The 7,191-nt window shown below is 51.7% G+C and overlaps 1 non-coding gene across 1 annotated transcript; it reads right to left on the reverse strand.

The window, feature by feature from the left end:
* Window positions 1–6,631: 6,631 nt before the first annotated feature.
* Window positions 6,632–6,704, reverse strand: TRNAV-AAC (transfer RNA valine (anticodon AAC)). Its single transcript has one exon. It is a non-coding gene; the product is annotated as a tRNA-Val (tRNA).
* Between the last annotated feature and the right edge of the window lie 487 nt (window positions 6,705–7,191).

A 7,191-nucleotide genomic window follows, 5' to 3' on the forward strand; every position in this document is an offset into this window, starting at 1 on the left:
GGGGGCCAATTAGTTAGTGCCTCTGCTGCAGGCACGCCCCCCTTTACTATTGGCTGGCCTGTTTCTCACACTAGCTGCACGGAGCTGTTCTCCTCAGGGGACACAGACTAGGGTGACAAAGTTCCTGTCTTTTTTTCTCATAATGTCCGTACCCAGAGCTGTTCCTCCCTCTAAACAGAAACCTGGAACGTCAGTGACTTATTTTGTCTGCTCCACCAGCCTGGGTTTCTTCCCTGACCCAGTATATGGCTGACTTGACCCAAGTCTCCCGTTCGGTGGCTGAGGCCTCCCGGGAAGTGGTGTCCGCCTTGAAGGGGTCTTCCCTGCGCAGGGCCTCTGAGAGGGCCCGCTCCTCGTCTCCACATACTTCACGCTCTCACAAGCGTACTAGGGGTGCCTCGTCTGACTCTTCCATTGAGTCTTCAGATAGACGTGAGCGTTCCCCTCGTGGGTCCCGCCCCCCCCCCCCTGTCATCTGGGCACAAACGTCGCTCTTCCAGAGGACGTTCTCAGAGTCGCCGCTCTGCCACGCCAGAGCCGCGTACCCGGTCAGGGTCGCCCCCCTCCAGGACTGCCTCTACTCGTTCACATTCTCCTGGTGAACTGGTGGACGAGGCTTCCGAGCCGGCATCTGACTCCGAGGACCGCTCGGACTCAATTGCAACGGGGAACTCATTGGTGACAGCCATAAGAGACACCTTTCACTTAGAGGACCCAGGATCTTAGGATGTCACTACAGGAGTATCCTTTCATTGTGCTAAGCCAGCACCTCAAAGGTTCAGCTCTCACACTGACTTTGACGACATTCTAGAATCTGCATGGAAACATCCAGACAAGATGTTCCCGGGAATCAAGACGATTCAAGAACGTTATCCATTTGACAAGGACTTTGTCACTAAGGTGGTTCCCCTCCCTCAGTGGATCCACCAATCTTCCGGATCCCGAAGGCGACTACACTGCCTCTGGCAGATGCCGCTGCCTTCAAGGATCCCACGGACAAGAAGGTAGAATCCTTAGCGAAGTTTGCCTCTGAAGCAGCTGGCTCTTCTCTTCTTCCCATCTTCGCCTCGACATGGGTGTCCAAGACTTTGTCGGAGTGGTGCCAAAAGCTCCATCAGGATATCTTAGCGGGATCCCCCCCCCCAGAGGATCTATCTGCTCTGGCTCTCCAATGCTCTAAAGCTGGGGACTTCCTGTGCGCAGCTTCCATGCAGTCAGCCCATTGTTCTGCCTTTGCTATGAGTCACCATGTGGCTTAAAGCTTGGAATGCGGATGCCGCTTCCAAATGGTCTCTCACTGAGCTTCCTTTTACGGGTGGCCGTCTTTTTGGCAAACGCCTTGATGAGATTATCTCTGAGGCAACGGGAGGTAAGTTCCTTGTTACCTCAAAATAAGGCTCGCCCTACTTCACAAAGGAAGTCCTTTTCCTTTCGGTCCTTTCGGACCTCTGGCTCCAGCAAAGGGTCCGGGCAGGCGCCCTCATGGGACAAGAAGGCTCCCTCGTTCCGGGCACGCCCGTTTTGGAAGTCGGACTCCAACCGGTCCCGCCGTTTTGCGCCCAAATCAGGCAACCGCAAACCCACTTCTGCATGAAGTGAGGCCCCCACCAGCGGTTTCTTCTCGGGTGGGAGGTCATCTCCAACTTTTTCGAAACATCTGGACCTCACACATTCAGGACTCTTGTGTCAGGGACGTGGTGTCCAACGGTTACCGAATCAAATTGGCCTCCCTTCCGAGGGATCGCTTTTTTCAATCCCGGGCCCCCCGGTTTCCTCCTCTGGCGAAGCACTTTCGAGTGGCTCTCCAGTCTCTGCTTCTCCAGCGGGTTATTCTTCCCGTTCCTCCAGGGGAACGGTTTCAGGGTTTCTATTCAAATCTTTTTGTGGTCCCCAAGAAGGATGGTTCTGTGCGACCAATCCTAGACCTCAAGCATCTCAACCGTCACCTTCTTATCCGCCACTTCCGAATGGAATCTCTCCGTTCGGTGGTGGTGTCCCTGGAACAAGGGGAGTTCCTTTCATCGGTGGACATCAAGGATGCCTACCTCCATGTGCCAATATTTCCAGGCCATCAGCGGTACCTCCGCTTTGCGGTTCCGGAGGGGCACTTTCAATTCGTAGCCCTCCCCTTTGGTCTAGCCATGGCTCCTCGGGTCTTTACAAAGATCCTTGCGCCAGTGATGGGCCTGTTACGCTCAAGGGGAATCTCAGTGATACCCTACCTGGACTACCTTCTCATCAAGGCTCCAACCAGAGCCCAAACTCTGGAGAATCTGGACGTCACTCTCCACACTCTGGATCGCTTAGGGTGGATGGTCAACTGGGACAAGTCAGTCCTCCGTCCTACCCAGTCTCTAACCTTCCTGGGTCTTAAATTCGACACGGCCTCTGCCCGAATTTGTCTCCGCCGGACAAACGTCTGGCGCTTCTGTCGGGGGTCCGCTCCCTTTGGACCCAGGTATCAGTCCCCATCCGCACTTGTATGGAAGTCCTGGGTCGGATGGTGGCAACTATGGAGGCCGTACCCTTTGCCCAGTTTCATTACCTCCCCCTTCAACTGGCGATTCTCTCTCGATGGAACAGGTCTCCTCTGTCCCTCGATCGTCAGATTGTTCTCCCTCACAGGGTCCATCAGTCTCTGCTCTGGTGGCTCCGCTCCCCCCTTCTTCTCCAAGGGCGGTCATTTCTTCCCCTTCACTGGCAGGTTGTTACAATGGATGCCAGCCTGTCGGGCTGGGGCGGCGTGTTCAGGGATTGAACGGTTCAGGGACTCTGGTCTCCCCGAGAGACCCTTCTTCCGATAAACATATTGGAATTACGGGCGATTCTTCTTTGTCTTCTTCATTGGGAGTCCCGGCTTCAGTCCCGTCCTGTCCGTGTCCAGTCAGACAACGCCACGGCCGTGGTGTACATAAATCGACAGGGCGGCACTCCCAGCTCGGCAGCCATGGCCGAGCGGAAAGCAAGGTTCCGGCCATTTCGGGGATTCACATTCCGGGAGTGCTAAACTGGGAAGCGGACTTCCTCAGTCGGTCCTCACCTGACCCCGGCGAGTGGTCTCTACATCCAGAAGTCTTCGCGCAACTCTGTGACCTCTGGGGCATTCCGGACGTGGACCTCTTCGCGTCCCGGCACAATCGGAAGACCCTTCCTTTTGTGTCCAAGTCCTGGGATCCTCAGGCTCTGGCCATGGATGCCCTAGTGATTCCTTGGGCGGGGTTTGCCCTACCCTATCTGTTCCCTCCCCTTCCGCTCCTTCCCAGGGTGCTGAGGAAGCTCAAAGCTCCAGATTGGCCCCGAAGGTCGTGGTACGCCGACGTAGTCAGGCTCCTGGACGACGCTCCACTGCGCCTTCCGCTCCGTCCGGACCTGCTCTCTCAGGGTCCTCTTTGCCACCCCAATTTACAGTCGCTGCATTTGACGGCGTGGCGGTTGAGACTGCGGTTTTGAGGGCCCGCGGGTTCTCTTCCCAAGTCATTCACACCATGCTCACGGCTCGTAAGCCCTCCTCCGCAAGAATTTACCACCGTACTTGGCGGTCTTATTTTCATTGGTGGGAAACTCAGGACTTCTCCCCGGTAACCTTCTCGGTTCCCCGTCTTCTCTCCTTTTTGCAGTTGGGGTTGGAACTGGGGTTGTCTCTCAGTTCACTTAACCCCCTTAAGGACCCTTGACTTACGCGTACGTCATGACAACCTGGTACTTAAGGACCCGGTTGGAGAATGGAGAATTCTGGCCCCTGCCGAGCGCCGGGCGGGGATCGGACCGGGATGCCTGCTGAAATCGTTCAGCAGGCATCCCGTGCAAACGCCCAGGGGACCCCCCATGCCGGCGATCGCGGCAAATCGCAAGTGAATTCACACTTGCGATTCCGGGTCATTACGGGTCTATAGTGACTCGGTGACCCAGAATATAAGGGGGATTGCGGTTGTCTAAGACACCCCTCCTATCCCTGCTATTGGTGGTCTAGACGCGACCACCAATAGCAGATCGGGGGCGGGGGGTTAACTTTCGTTTTCCCCGTCCTGCCCACCCACAATAGGCAGGGCAGGATGGGGAAACGACGGGGACCGGCGCCGAAGATCCACTTACCGATCGGGGCGGGCGACGGAGATCGGCGGGCGGCAATGACGTGCGGCTGGATCCGACGGAAGCCGGTGAGTTGCCTAGCAACATCTGGAGGGTACAGTTTGAGACCATTATACAGTGGTCTCTAACTGTTGCCCTCCAGATGTTGCAAAACTACAACTCCCAGCATGCCCAGACAGCTGTTTGGGCATGCTGGAATATGTAGTTTTGCAACAGCTGGAGGACTACAGTTTGAGACCACTATATAGTGGTCCCTAAACTGTAGCCCTCCAGATCTTGCAAAACTACAACTCCTAGCATGCCCAAACAACTGTTTGCTGTCAGGGCATGCTGGAATTTGTAGTTTTGCAACTGCTGGAGGACCACAATTTGGAGATCACTTTGCAGTGTTCTCTAAAACTGTAGCCCTCCAGATGTTGCAAAACTGCAAATCCCAGCATGTCCAAACAGCAAACAGCAGTCTCTGCATGCTGGGAGTTGTAGTTGCGTACCTCCAGCTATTGCATAACTACATCTCCCAGCATGCCCTTCGGCGATCAGTACATGCTGGAAGTTGTAGTTTTGCAACAGCTGGAGGCACACTGGTTGGGAAATACTGAGTTAGGTAACAGAACCTAACTGAAGGTTTTCCAACCAGTGTGTCTCCAGCTGTTGCAAAAGTACAACTCCCAGCATGCACGGTCTGTCAGTACATGCTGGGAGTTGTAGTTTTGCAACAGCTGGAGGTTTGCTCCCCCATGTGAACGTACAGGGTACATTCACACGGGCAGGCTTACAGTAAGTTTCCTAGCGGGAAACTCACCGTAACACGCCAGTGCGAATGTACCCTAAAAACACTACACTACACTGCACTAACACATAATAAAGAGTAAAACACTACATATACACCCCCTTATACTGTCCCCCCAATAAAAATGAAAAATGTATTGTATGGCAGTGTTTCCAAAACGGAGCCTCCAGCTGTTGCAAAACAACAACTCCCAGCTTTTCTGGACAGCCACTGACTGTCCAGGCATGCTGGGAATTTAGCAACAGCTGGAGGCACCCTGTTTGGGAATCACTGGCGTAGAATACCCCTATGTCCACCCCTATGCTATCCCTAATTTAGTCCTCAAATGCGCATGGCGCTCTCTCACTTCGGAGCCCTGTCGTATTTCAAGGAAACAGTTTAGGGCCACATATGGGGTATCTCCGTACTCAGGAGAAATTGCACTACAAATTTTGGGGGGCTTTTTCTCCTTTTACCCCTTATGAAAAGGAAAAGTTGGGGTCTACACCAGCTTGTTAGTGTAAAAAAATAAAACATTTTATACTTACATGCTGGTGTTGACCCATACTTTTTATTTTCACAAGCGTTAAAAGGAAAAAAAGACCCCCAAAATTTGTAACGCAATTTCTCCTGAGTACAGAAATACCCCATATGTGGGCATAAAATTCTCTGCGGACGCACAACAAGGCTCAGGAGTGAGAACGCACCATGTACATTTGAGGCCTAAATTGGTGATTTGCACAGGGGTGGCCGATTTTACAGCGGTTCTGACATAAACGCAAAAAAATACCCACATGTGATCCCATTTTGGAAACTACACCCCTCACGTAATGTAATAAGGGGTACAGTGAGCATTTACGCCCCACAGGTGTTGGCAGATTCTTGGAACAGTGGTATGTGAAAATGAAAAATGTAATTTTTCATTTGCACAGCCCACTGTTCCAAAGATCTGTCAAACGCCAGTGGGGTGTAAATACTCACTGCACCCCTTATTAAATTCTGTGAGGGGTGTAGTTTCCAAAATAGGGTCACATGTGGGGGGTCCACTGTTCTGGCAACACGGGGGGCTTTGTAAACGCACATGGCCCCTGACTTCCATTCCAAACAATTTTTTTCCCAAAAGCTCAATGGCGCTCCTTCTCTTCTGAGCATTGTAGTGCGCCAGCAGAGCACTTGACGTCCACACATGGGGTATTTCCATACTCAGAAGAGATGGGGTTTCAAATTTTTGTTTTGGGGGGGGGGGGGGGGGTTATTTTGTCCTATTACCTCTTGTAAAAAAAATGTCATTTGAGGGAAAACTAGCATTTTAGTGAAAAAAATGAATAATCATTTACACATCCAACTTTCACGAAAAGTCGTCAAACACCTGTGGGGTGTTAAGGCTCAATGGACCCCTTGTTACGTGCCTTGAGGGGTGTACTTTCCAAAATAGCATGCCATGTGTTTTTTTTTTTTTTGCTGCCCTGGAACCATAGTGGCTTCCTAAATGGGACATGCCCCCCAAAAACCATTTCAGCAAATTTTGCTTTTCAAAAGCCAAACATGACTCCTTCTCTTCTGAGCATTGTAGTTTGCCCGCAAAGCATTTTACGTCCTAACATGGGGTATTTCCATACTCAGAAGAGATGGGGTTACAAATTTTGGGGGTCATTTTGTCCTATTATACCTTGTAAAAATTTTACATTTGAGGAAAAACTAGCATTTTAGTGAAAAAAAAAATATCATTTTCACATCCAACTTTAACAAAAAGTCAGATAAGAGGAAAGCCCATGTTTCTGCCTGGTTTCGAACCAGGGACCTTTTGCGTGTTAGGCAAACATGATAACCACTACACTACAGAAACCAGAACTATTACCGACCCTGCTTTGACGGTGTGGCGGTCGAGACCGCGGTTTTGAGAGCCGCAGTTTCTCTTCCCAAGTCATTGGCACCATGCTCAGGGCTCGTAAGCCCTCCTCGGCAAAAATTTACCACCGTACCTGGTGGTCTTATTTTAGTTGGTGTGAAGCTCAGGTCTCGTGTCCTGTTACCTTTTCGGTTTCCCGTCTTCTATCTTTCTTGCAGTCGGGATTGGAACTGGGGTTGTCTCTCAGTTCCCTTAAGGGTCAGGTTTCGGGCCTTTCTATTCTTCTCCGTTTCTGGTGATTCACCAGGACAAGGTCGTTTTCCAGCCAGATCCTTCATTTTTGCCTAAAGTCGTTTTTGGCTTTTCATCTCAATGAGGACTTCGTCCTTCCGTCCTTTTGTTCTGCTCCTTCTCATCCCAAGCAGTGTTTACTCCACAATCTGGCTGTGGTGTGGTCTGTTCGGGCCTACCTCTCTGTCACCGC

The sequence above is a fragment of the Hyla sarda genome, chromosome 1 (genome assembly GCF_029499605.1).
Source record: "Hyla sarda isolate aHylSar1 chromosome 1, aHylSar1.hap1, whole genome shotgun sequence".
Taxonomy (NCBI): Eukaryota; Metazoa; Chordata; class Amphibia; order Anura; family Hylidae; genus Hyla; species Hyla sarda.